The sequence below is a fragment of the Simochromis diagramma genome, unplaced genomic scaffold (assembly GCF_900408965.1).
Source record: "Simochromis diagramma unplaced genomic scaffold, fSimDia1.1 OVJJ01000159.1, whole genome shotgun sequence".
NCBI lineage: Eukaryota > Metazoa > Chordata > Actinopteri > Cichliformes > Cichlidae > Simochromis > Simochromis diagramma.
In genome coordinates this window covers 4,706,423-4,719,967 of record NW_024387197.1, presented here as the reverse complement: position 1 = coordinate 4,719,967, position 13,545 = coordinate 4,706,423, and the positions used below count along the sequence as shown (strand labels likewise).

At 40.4% G+C, this 13,545-nt stretch overlaps 1 protein-coding gene across 5 annotated transcripts in view; it reads left to right on the top strand.

The window, feature by feature from the left end:
• arvcfb (ARVCF delta catenin family member b) overlaps window positions 1-13,545 on the top strand; it is a 241,307-nt gene that overhangs the window by 54,776 nt on the left and 172,986 nt on the right. For all 5 annotated transcript variants that reach the window (XM_040050177.1, XM_040050178.1, XM_040050179.1 and 2 more), the window contains exon 2: window positions 1,219-1,303. The gene's annotated coding sequence lies outside the window, so the exon portion shown is untranslated. The remainder of the gene's footprint in view (window positions 1-1,218; window positions 1,304-13,545) is intronic.

The window sequence follows — 13,545 nt, the reverse complement described above, 5'->3', positions numbered from 1 at the left end:
AACCAAATGCCATGACACGTCGTTCTCATATCATTATATCAGCCAATGTTCTTCTGATGCAACTATGGAAACGCAGATAGAGATATCTGTAAAGGTCCAATCTGAGGTGACCAATACTGCCATGGGAAAAAGAAAGCTCACAGGAAAAACTAAGTGCAATCCATGATTCAGTTTTCCGGTTCTACCTTTAGAAACAATAACTTGAAGTAGTATGACTTTATCAGCCTTGATTACATCATTGTGAATGAATTTTAGCTCACTCTTCTTTACAGCACCGACTCACTTCATTGAGGTTTGTGGTTATTCATTTATGCATCATTGTCCTGTTGTAAGACCCAGTTTTGGGCAAGCAAATCTCTGCTTTGGTCTTGTCTGTCCAACGGACTGTGTTCCAGAAGTTGGATGATTTGTTTAGGTGCAGCATTACAAAATTAAGCTGTGCTGCCATGTTTGCTTTAAAGAGAATATGTTCTCTCTTGGCAACTCTTCCAAACCAGCCATATTTGTTCTGTCTTTTTCTAATTGTACCATTATACACAACTTTTACCTAATGCTTGTAGAGTCTGAGATTCGGTTTTTTGTTTTTCTGGGGCTGAATTAGCTGGGAATTTCACTCCTGGGAGATTAGAATGTTTTGCACCTGTGAATAAATTTCTTGCTATAGAGTGATGGACTTCAAAATGTTTGGAGGTGGCGTCATATCACTTTCTAGATTGATGGACAGCAATAATTGCTTCTCTCAGATCATTGCTGATGTCTTTGGCATCTGTCTTTGGCTTGGTGTTAACACACGCCTAAATGATCCAGACTACAAACGTTCAAAACGTCTGCCTTTGTAGAGTTTACCATCTGTCTTTGACTGCATAGAGTCATGTGAGGACTTTGTTTTACACATGACTGTACAATCTCTATATGATAGATGATAGAATGATAGATATCCCTTTTCTTGACTGTACAGCAGTTCCTTGTTCTAGTTCTTGCAGTAATTTAAGTCATGAAATATTCTCTGCAGTAACTGTGGCTTACCAACCACAATATCTAAGATATTAAGAAGAAATCTTTGCTTGGAAACATACCCATGCTTTTTATGGGTTTATATATAGATGCTATCTGTCCCCATTTAGGTGAAACCATATTTTTGGATTTATTCTTGTAAATTCATCCTCTTTGTCTTCTAGTCCTCAAACAATTCTGAAATGTTTTTAATCTGTTTTTCAGGTACAGCAGCCCAAGAGTTGTGACTCTGCTCTGATAAATGTCAGCCTGCTCTGATATTTGTATGGGTCTATCGCCACAGCCAAAGGTGAGTTCATGCTATTGGCAATCCAGTTGTAATATATGTTGTTGTCAGAGGTTTCAACAGGTGCAGCACACGTTATGAGACAGTGTTAAAGTGCATCTGCAGAATCAAAGAAGCAGTTTATGTAGCTAATTTAAAGTTTGGGTCATCCAAGTTGTTGACACTTCTTTTGTCTACCAGGTCTGTAGGGCTGCACTTTCATACAGGAACAGACAAAATTTCTCCTCTTACATATATCTTAGTTGGCTTTCTTGAATTCATCCTAGGGAAATGCTACAAGTACTCCATTTGATAGCCTTTTTTGAGTATTCTAACGTACTGATGTTCTTGTTTCAGATAGATACAGTAATGCCTTGTTGGCAGTTGACAAATAATTAAGGCCTTGGTGTTGGTTTCCTAGGAGCTGTAAACTGAAGTTGAACCTATTTGTGGAAGTTAAGATCCCCTTCCCCCCAAAAAAAGAAGTGAAGAGAAAAACATTGGTCAGACTTTCTTTGCTAACTCGCTGATTTACTCGAACACTGAGTAGCAACCGTCTGTTGTTCCATTTTGATACTGTGGTTAATCTTGCTTCTGGCAGCTGAAACGGGGCATTTGTGTAGTGTGAATGAATACAAAGTATATCCCAAGTCCAGGTCATGTTTTGTTTCTGTCTTGATCTTGTACTTCTTTTTTAATGGGATTGAGCTATTGCACTGGCTGTTCTTGGGGGAGCAGTACATCACCGGAGCTGTGTTTGCCCACCTCAACTAGGAGTTTTATCCTGGCTTCAGATGAGAGACCAGCTTTAAGACCTGACAAGAAGAAGATATAAAGACTAGCCAAAAACAAAATTACGCAAAATCGTAAAGTCAACCAGGCTCCGGCATCCGGTATTGAAAGCACTGGCAGGGGATTTTAAGCCACCTCCACTGCCCCCTGGGGCTATGGTTCTACCTCAATTGGTACCTTTTCTACTATTCCCCTGAGAGGCAGGAACAGACTGCTGGGAGAGAACCACTCAATGATACCTCAGTATCATATCTTTTTAGAATTCCTACAGAGGGGCGAAGTGTTTATTTTTCTGATTTAATGTTTCATTTTTGTCCCTCTCTTTAAGTGCTAAAAACCTTTTCCTTTATTATTCATGCAGGTGGTAATAAGTGACCATCTGTGGACCCACTGTTTATCGCAGATTGGTTTCAAAAGAGGTGAAATCAGGGACACACACTCAGTTGCTCATTAAGCACCCTGCAGTTCATGCACTTCTTTTTTATAGTTGCATAGCAACTAAAATAATCAAGTCCACCTTGTGCCGTTTAATCTCTTATTCTTGTTTGTTACTGGCAGCCGACACGAAACTTCTCATTTGTGTTTATGGAAAGCTTGCGTGACGACCGCGGGACAAAAACTGATGCAGTGAGATTTTTCTTTGTAAATAACAAGTTCAGTGTGACCTTTCTCAGTAAAACTAAAGCATTTGGTCTTCAGTTATAAATAATGTCCACCTCAGCCCTTGCCATACCTGCAGAGGATGTCAGCGTACAACAGGTTCACCATGTAAAACGTGCAGAATAAATGCAGGGCTGAGAAGGTTAAGTGGACTGACATTAGGTCAGTGTAGTTATCTGTCTGTAAGACCCATTTTCATATCAAGGTCATTTTATCCTGAAGTCCTTGGCTCCTCAAAATGGCATCGGTTTAATTAATTCTCTGGAGCTTCACTAAGAAAGACCATTTTAGTAGTAAAGGACCACATATTAATCTGCTGGCACGGGGCCAATTACGGTACCCTGTCACTGTTCGTGTATGGCTTGTGTGGACTAATTGACTTGTCCAGACCTGAGCTCTGTGATTTAAACTTTGGTGTATGGCAGAAAAGTGGGACTATAATAATGTAATGATAATGCGGTAATGTTGATACTGTAATGGTAATCGCATAATGTGGAATTTTTTGAATTTGGGGTGAAGAGTGCTGAAGAGCATTTTCATTTGCGGTCTGTAGAGTCTCTGCAACTTTATAAATGTTGTTGTATCACAAGCAGGTCGATGCTACTGTTTCATGTAGCACTGCCTCTTCATCAAAGTTTTACACACTCCCAAAGCGTAACATATTAAGCTATGTGACCAATCGTTGGTAACCCAACACGTTTCTATGTTACGCGTTCGGAAAAAGGAGGAAACATGAGAACCGTTTGGACTCAATCTACACATGTCCATTTATTTTACGTTCTCATCATGAATCGCTTTGGAAAACACTATCTAACGTGATTAAGGTTGTGGTTAGGGTTAGGATTAAGGTTAGGGTTAAGGCTGGAATACACAGCTGGAATGTGTGTTACCACCAGGAACGTCATTCTTCTGGATTTCATCCACAATCCGGCGCATACCATACGAACACCGTTACCTTTTGCGTTCTCAGAGTGTTTAGAGTGTTTTAGTCATTTATCACCTTCTCAGGTGTTTCTCATTTTCTTTGAAACATATACTTGCTAACTAAATATTTGAAGAGGTCTGACTATGGGCCAAATAAACAGGCGACTTCATTGGATCTTGAGCTTTGGGAATTTAGTTATTTCTATATGTGGGACTCCAGGATTAATTGAAAATTTTGAAAACAAATCACTGTATCCCTGAATAAGTATGACCATGTCAATGTTTCTACTACAAAGTGCAACAGTTGAAACCCCTGTTAAATCACAAATCTACAGAATTGATAATCACATTTTTTGGGGAAATCCGAGTTCAGTTAGACAAGCCACACCCGGGCCTGATTACTGTCAGACCCGTTGAATCAATGAATCACTTAATTTGAACTTGTCTGACGAGGTGGCGTAGGCTTAACGATCCCAAAAAGCATCACATCGTGCCACAAACTAAAGAAATTTAAGAACAGCTGAGAAACAAAGTCATTCGTCTTGAGGGTGGCTGTCACTCGTTAGGAAGAGCAGGTCATCTACTAATCAGATGGTTGGTAGTTCAATCTCCAGTCTCCAAAGTATCCTTGGCCAAGATACTAAACCCTGAGTGGCTTTTCTTTTTGAGACCAATTTCAGTCAGCAACTGCTGGTCGATGAGTTGGGAATTCCAAATTTTCCCACTAAACCTGTGAATACCAGATGGTGTCTGATGAGTCTTTAGGCCTGTGTGACTATGGCTTAATGTGTATATTGTTTATGTTGCCCCCAGAGATGATTTAAATTGCTTATATACTGCTTGGTTAGCTTTATGTATACTAGTACAGCATAGTAACTAAAAATAGGTGGCTGGGAGAGAGAATAAGCCTCACAAATACCTGTCCAATCAGTGCAGAGTCAAAGGGTTCCTTCTCTTTTAGTGGTATCTGGCGGAGCTAAGTATTGAGCTTAAAATCCATGCTTATGGCAGACATTATAAGTTGGCTCAGCTCTGTCCTGCAATTCAGCAACTGTTTCAACAAAGTTTTGAAGATTCTTTTTTTGACAGTGCTGTTGAATGTGCAGAGGAGTACTTTTAATAAGACAGCATCAGCCAGCAGTCACACAGCCCATCTCTAAGGGCCAACAGGCCCACAGCCTGAACTCAACAGCTTTCTGTCTCTCTCTCTCCCCCCCCCATCTTTTTGTCTCTTTCACACTGACACCTTTGAGAATCTGGTGTTTTGTTTTTATCTGAAGGAAGAGCAACTGCTGGCCCATAGGCCAGTATTCCCAGTATGGTCAGTTTTCCAAAGAATTGAGATAGAGGAGTATTTATTAGAGGTAATCGTGCTTTTTATGAAACCCACTCTCACGTTTATTTGTGCTTCTTTCACATTAGATTTCTTTTTTACATGATTAATCAGAACAATTGCTCAAGAGAACTGCTAGCCCAAGTGACACTTAGGCCATGTTGTTACTGAAATGATTTCTTGACATCCTCTCCCCTCCGCTTCAGGAAGTGTTCAAATAATGTTTATTGCACACTTTGATTCATTCAATGCCAGAACTAGACTGAAGCCACTGTTAATCATTTTATGCACTGGAGGCACATTAATGGTCTGACGAAAGATGACTTTAATAAGTTAATGTACGGCAAGTGAGAAGAGCTTTTTATGACTGGATCTGGCACCATGAATTGGTTGAGACAGAGCGCGAAATGGGTTTTCAGCCATGCAGTCAACTCGAGTCCACAGCTGAATGTGCAATCTTTTTAGGAAATTACAGGTTGTAATGATAAAGCCTTCGCGTCTGCATTTACCACAGTAATGAGGCTGACCATACTCATAACATGCCATTTCCAACATTTCAGCTGCAGCAGAGAACTTGACGGTGAAAAAAACAAGAGGTTTTTCAGGCTTCTTCGATTGTATGTTTGACTTGAACAAAATTAGTGTGGTGCTGAAGATATGGATGGTGTGTAGAGCTCATATTTGCAGAATCCCAAAATATGAATGTGGTGGGGTTTAGCTGGAGCCAAAATTTCTGTGTATCTACTGCATATTCAACCTGATGCTATTTATTATATTCCCATTCTGTCACTGCAGCACATTAATAACACTGTGGAAATACCTTGGGACCAACTGCTCCATTTTAGTCGGTTTGTATAGCACTTTTGCTAATAATTACATCTTCCAGAGCAGTCCAGAGAGAACATGCACTTATCTCCAGTGGGCTGCTTCTTGGGTGACAATTGTGGGTGTTTTATTAAATGGTCACAAATTATAGTGCCACCCCAGGAGGGCTGCTGTCTTTAGTTTCCTCTGTGATATTGTTATGGAAAACTTTAGTCTGCTGGCAAAAAGGTCACAATAAAGCCTGTCTGTGTTAAAATGTCTTCTCTAGTCATGGTTTTACCTATCTGAATTAAATGCCATAATGTCTGCATGCTAGAACAAAATGTTTACCACCTTATTGTAATTTGTTAGCATGCTAACACACTCCACTTGTTTTCAGGGAACGTACATGAAGTGAACATGTCTCCCTAATGACAGTGCATTTACAATATGAGCCTTTGCTTTTAATTCTATGGTACTTTTGTGGTATGTTACTGTAGTTTTATCCTTGAACTTTTGGTAACAGAGATAACATCTCTTAAAGGTTTGTTTAACAGTTTTAAATTCACTAGTGATCAGCTCCCTAGCATTAAACAGAGAAGCTGGTGATGTATATTAATATTAGCATTCATGCATGTCCTTTCAACACCTTAAGTCCACTGGGCATTTTCTGTGAGACTGCTTGTGTTTGCTTGTGTCACAGCAAAGTAAATTTCCACTTCAGATGGTAAGTGAAGCTGTCTTATTCTTCTTCAGAAGCTTTATCTCACAATGCACAAACTACCAATGTACCCTTCAAGCATACTTCAAAGGACTACAACATAGGAGAAGGATTCCTGGAGTCCATGTCGAAATCTGAAATGGAGAATTATGGCTCCATCACACTATAGTCAAAATAACACAAGCTCTTTGCGATTAGCAAAAACTGGTAACTGCTCAGTGATAGCACTATTTTTTTTCTATCAGAGACTGACTGCGAGTAGTTGATCTTAAGGTGATTGCACAGGTCATCTAATGGGAGGCAACCTGTCTCCCGGTCCGACTCGGACTGACTGCAGTCACTCTCAGACAGATTGGTGAATAGTAAATGGACTGGTACTTATAAAGCACCCTTCTACTCAATTTAGAGCACTCAAAGTGCTTTCTGCTACAAGTCTCATTCATCCAATCACACAGCTTTTAACTATACTTGAGCACTTTCAACTAACATTCACACACACTCGAACTTCAATGGATGCATTGGGGTTTAATATCAGAATCAGAATCAGAATCAGAATCAGAAAGGGTTTATTGCCAGATGTTGAGGAGGTTTACAACATTAGGAAATTGCTGCGGTGCTTCAGTGCAACATACTGTCATAAAAATATAAAAATAAGAATAAGAATTAAAAGTGCTAAGTGGATAGATATATACATGATATATACATGAGTGCAGGTGGTGATCAGTGCCAAACATGGAATGATGCAGTGAACACAGCGTAGGGTCATGTGTTAGTGGTGGGAACAGTCATATGGTTATTGTTCATGTGTCCGACAGCAGAGGGGAAGAAACTGTTCTTATGGCGAGAGGTTCTGGTGCGAATGGACCGGAGCCTCCTGCCTGAGGGGAGCAGGTCAAACAGACTGTGTCCAGGGTGAGAAGGGTCAGCTGAGATCCGAGCTGCACGCCGCAGTGTCCTGGAGGTGTACAGGTCCTGCAGAGATGGGAGTCTGCAGCCAATCACCTTCTCAGCAGAGCGCACAACATGCTGCAGTCTCTGTTTGTCCCTGATAGTGGCTCCAGCGTACCACACAGTGATGGAGGAGGTGAGGATGGACTCGATGATTGCAGTGTAGAACTGCATCATCGTCCGTGTTGGCAGGTTGAATTTCTTCAGCTGCCTCAGGAAGTACATACTCAGGAAGTATATCTTGCCCAAGGATACTTTGACACATGGAGAAACCAGGGAACCAGCATCCACCAACCTCCTGACTGGAGGAGTGGCTGTGGCGTGATTGGCGGACCTTTGCAAAAAACTGCCATCTAATGTGTAAACGCAGATTTCTACTGTACTGCGTTCAATTTGAGTCTGCACTGATGAGTGCAACTCATCTATGGCACGTCTCTTTGCAATAGGAGCCTCGACTCAAGTGGTTGCCAGCTGCTTGTATTCTGCAGTGGCAAATTGCATGCAGTTGCCAATTTGACCGCAGTCAATTGCAAAGCAATAGCAGACTGACTACATGTTATTGCAGTTTTATGGCTGTCTTGATGCATTCCTCTTGTGTGACTCCAGCTGGTTAAAATTCAATTCCTCATCTAACTAACCATGCTGCTGTCACTGTGTGCAGGCAACAGTACACGCTTCACTTAACACTGTATTAATGGCAGAGCTGCTCAATGGTGGAGCACAAATAAGTCAACAGATTCGTTACACACCTGCCGGCAATATAAGTATTTGGCCATGATCTGTACAGTAATTTGTTCCAAATTATTTAACATTACAAATTAGATGCAAGATTTGTGCCGAGCATCAGGTTGAGGTGAGATTTCCTGCAGGAAACCTAAGGCAGAGAGAGAACTTGTAAACTCCACCCAGAAAGGACAGCCGACCAGGAGATTTGACGCCAGAATCCTCTTTCTGTGGGGCATCGGTGCTAACCAGTTTGCAGTAGTTAGCACTGTTAAAAGGTGTAAGGCTTCACGGAGTTTTGCTTTTAAAAAGGTGGAGTAAACAACCAGCATCATTGTGATGTTCCAATGCTTAACTCAACTGCAATGCCTATTAGTAAGAAAATACATGTTCATGTCCCCGTGAAGCATTTTCCACACACTGTCAGGCACTCCTTACATGCTTTATACATGTTGATAGCTGTTATTGCAACAATAATTAGCTATGAGCACAAGCTGTGACAGAGCTGTTGTAGAAGCACTGTGATGCTGCCCTTGCTGTGATGTTTTGAGACTGTATTTGGATGCGGGGCGTTGATGCATTAGAGGGTAGCAGCAGCAGAGAGCTGGCGAGCATGACTAATCCGGGGATCTCCTGTGTGGTGTGTACGACTGGTTGTCCTTCATGCCTCGCTGATGGGTACTGCACACTCACGGCCTCACACACTGACAGAGTCAGGGAAAGATTTGGTAGTAGCTTTGTGTGGAGCTTAGTGCTTTATTATCACATATAGTGTAGTTTAGAGTTTCAGTAATGGGCCCAACTGGCAGCATACAAAGCTTTCAGGTCCTGTTTTGTTACTAGTCACTCTGCTAAATACATTCTGTACTCTTTGGTAAGAATCTGGTGACATTGTCCGTTGTTATGCTTTGCATAGAAATTTCCTTCTTGACAGCAGAGAAAAGGTAGTTTATAAGTCCATTATCAACACCAATAGCATCTTAAATTTCAAAGGATTGTGTTTAAAAACCCTCGTTTTAATTTGCCATTCATTAGATTCATTATTCAGTCTTTGACCTCTTTTGCCTGCACTGCCTTCACTTTATATGAATTCTCTATTATAGCTACAGCCCTGCGGAGACCTTAATTCTGTTTTAATGCTGCAATTTCATTTTGCCTGTTACAACAAAAATGACAAAAAATGATATATGAGGACATTGGCCAAAGCCTTTCCTTCTTAAGTGCCAAAGGAGAGACTCTGAATTAATAGGCTCGCTGTGTTGTTATTCTGCTGCACTGAGGAAAAGTCAAGTTACCGTATTCTCACTTCAGAATGTCAGTTACATGAGATACGGCACCATGAGAAAAATATTTACCCCCTTACTGATTTCTTCGTTTTTTGCACATTTCTCACACATAAATGTTTCAGATCAGCAAACAAATTAGACAAAAATAGTCCCAATAAATGCAAAATGCAGTTTTTAAATGATGATTTAATTTATTAAGGGTGTCGTTTTGGTGCAAATATAAATTATCGAATGTGCAAACTTTTATCAGATGCTTGAACCAATCTGATGAAAATGAATGAAAATAAGTGTGTGTTAGTATACAATAACTGCAATCATGCACTATGTAACTCATGGTTTGGGATTTTAAGATAATTCTGGTTCAGTTTAACCTAATAAAGAGTTGCTATAATGAAAACAACTTGCTGGCTGACCTACACGCTGGCACAGTCCTCCATGAACACTGCTTTGTTTATCTGTGCAAGAATGTCTTTCAACGTGGACGTACTGTCAAAGTCATTCTGATATAGTCGTCTGAAGAAACGTAGCAGTAAATAAGTAGAATCATGGACCATTATAAGGACAATTACTGACAATTAAAGACATTAAGAGAGTAGTACTCTACGGTGGCGATAATCAAATGTACATGAGTAATTGATCAGCAGCAAGTGTGTGCACCTCTATAAAAGCAGAAGTTTGGGAATTTGTGGTCTGGAGCATTCACAATGCCACAATCTTCCGAGTGGAAGTCCCAGCAAATTCATCTTAAAGTCAAACTGTGCAATACTCAAAGAAACTGCAAAGAAAACCAACCAACCAAACAAAGAACTACATGTCAGTCTTTACAGGCCTCCAATAAGATTTTCAGTGTTAAAATTCATGAAAGCACAAAAGATTGACCAAGTATAGCTTTTTTGGAAGACCTGCCAGGAGAACACCTGTTGTCTCTAAAAAGACACGGCAACAAAGCTTAAGTTTGCAAAGTTGAACAAACCACAAGACTTCAGTGTCCTTTGGAAGGGACCAGATTGGAGTTGTTTGGCCATGATGTACAGTTTCAGATTTGGAGAAAACCAAACACAGCAAATCAGCACAAAAATCTCATACATCACGGTGGTGGAGGGATGATGACTTGGGCTTGTTTTGCAGCCGCAGAACCTCGGTATCTTACAGACATTGAATCAACCATGAACTCTTCTGTATTCTTAAAGTCAAATGTGAGGCCATCTGTCCAACAGCTAAAGTTTGGCCCACAAGCTAGGTCTTGCAAGCACAGGAGTAACTCTACAGCAGAAAGATGGATTGGCTGAGGTGTTGGATCGGCAGAGTCAAAGTCCAGACCTCAACCTGGCGTGACCTTAAGAGAGTTGTGCATAAATGAAAGCCCACAAACCTCAATGAAATGAAGCAATGTTGTAAAAAAATAGAGGCTAAAATTTCACCAACAGCATGACAGAGAAATCAAGCAGAAAATGATAGGTTCAAGTTATTTCTACTAAACATGCTTCTACAAGTTACTGGATCTTTTACATGTGTTTTTCACTTGACTGTATATACAGATGATTAACTTAATTGACATGATGTTAGCATAGCTATCACTTGTTACTCATGTGTCTTGCTAATGTTAGATGTGAATTGTGATGCACTAAGATTTAATATATTTGCTTGAAAGCTTCAGACTATTTGTCTCTGTATCACTAGCAGTCCTAAGCACCACGTGTTTCCCTTTCCTGCTGTTACTTTGTGGACGGGATGACCCGGTGAATCCAGGCCAGAATAAACATCTTTGTCCTCACTCTGCCCATATCATCTCCAGATACAGCCCGCTGCTATATAGTTCCTTGTTATGGTAGCCTTGACACTGAAGTATCACCCTCTTTCTGTGAGCTGAACCCTGCGATTTCTATGTATGTTTTAAATTTACTTTTTTTTTGTAGTCTTTGTATGTGTTCAAGCATTCGTTCTATACTGTTTGTGTAAGTGTGTGTTTATATTTGTGTGTGAGAGGAAGGACGAGAGATTGGCCTCCTGTTCTGCTGCTGCAGAAACCCTGTGCTGGAATGTTAATTGGTATGACTGGTCTGTCTCTCTGATAAGACGCAAGGCCATGTTTAATAAACCAAAGATTAAGATGTCCCACTGTCTGAATGCACGAGGCGAGGGTAGAGGAAGAGTGTGGGGTTTTTTTGTTTTTTCCCCCTGCCTTTCTCCTCCACACAATCCACATCCCATTGCCTCATAACAAATAGAAAAAACAGCAGTATTACAGAGTGTGAGGTGATTCACGAAGAGGCTCAAAACGCATGTATTATTAAGACTGGAGCAGCGAGGTTTTGAAGTTATGCTAATGAGGAGCTTTTTGGTGCTACAAATCTAACCGTCGTTTGAATAATTCCTCTGCTCGTCCCTCCTCTGCTCCATTCTGCCTCTTTTCCATCTTCTTTCCATTCTACAAGAGTCGCACTTTCAAGGACGCAGCATTGGAGTGAAGCTGTCCACATGCTGTTTAAGGGAGGTGATGGTAGATTAGACAGCAGCTACAAGAAGCTCAGCACAGACCTCTGACCGGAGGCTTCTCCTCCCACATACAGCCTATAATAAAGAGATCATTTTGCCATGCAAATATATGTATATATAGAAAATCTGTGTGAATGTAGAGAATCTATATTTGTAATCATACATAAGAAGTATACAAATGCCTCCACATGGTAACCCCCGCATGTCTGAGGGGGGCAGCTTTTAACTTTATGATCACTCATGTAATTTAACCCTGACATTTAGGGCTACATCCTGTATGCTGTATTCATATAAGACCAGTTATAGCATAGCACAGACCCTGATGAATATTAAACAGAAGCTTTTTGGTCAATGTAAGAGTGGTTTTACATGCTGGAGTTATTGCAAAACATTACAAGTATTCAGTGCGTTTCTATATCCAGCAGACTTTTATTGTTGACAGGTCAGCAATTAAACCCCATGCTCTAAGTCAGGCCAGGATGATACTACTGCTACTGAATTATTCATGCAAAGCTTGTTTATATATGCTTAAGTGTCCAGAAAGACGAGCAGAATAGTATTGACCTGGTATGCAATAAAAAGAGCAAACAATAAGTGCCATATTCATTCTTCTTCATTCAACCTAAAAGTAAGTCAGAGTGGAGTGGCTGATGATCTAATTAAAAATGTTATTGGTAAGATTTTGTAATATATTTAAAACGTAGCCGGGCTTTGTTTGGCAGTTAAACCCCTTGTGTCTGAGTTTTGAATTAACTGTAAATAAGATAAAGATCCTGTTGCAGAAGCTTGAGAGCAGAAAGGCAGTGAGGTGAATAACAATGTTCAGTTCTCTGGTAAAGAGTCTCATCTACAGGTCTGAAGCACACTGTATATTTAATGTGGTTTGTAGGCAAAGACACACTGATAATCTTATAAAATGAGAGCGCAGTATTTCAGAATATGTGGATAAAACATTTCCAGTCTGTAATTAGCGTCTCAGTCGTGTTACTCGAGGACATTCTCATGCACAAACTTGTGAACCAGTTTTTTACGAAAATAAAACTGTTTACATAGTCGCAGTTTTAATAGATGTGAGAAGCATCTGCATAATAAGGAAAACTGATGTTGTAAGTGTGTATTTGTGTTAACCTAAATTTGGCTTGTCAGTTTGTTGTTTTAAAGTAGGCCCAAGCTGTTAAGTAAGATGATAAGAGTGTGAGAATTGAAATTTGTGTGTAAAAGGTTGGAAAATGGCAGACTGTCTTGGTGAAAGAAAAAGTCGTGTTTACACAGGTAGCAGTATACCAGCTCATGCACATATGAAGCGTCCTGGTTTGTAATAGTTCTGTGGTCTAGTCAACAACACTAGAAACCATGTTCGGACTGTTTGCAAGCTTGCGGTGCTTACAGTGTCAATAAGCTCCCCCACATTAGGTTTGTTGAACTTTGCGAATCATTTTCAGGCACAGGCTGTCTGAGTGCTGTTATTGATTTATATGGAAGAGGGCCTGGACTCGCCCAGTTGTAGAGGCAGTGTAAACTAGAAATTGTGCTTGTTCAGAGACACTGAGATGAAGGTTTGGTTATTATTTTGGAAAAT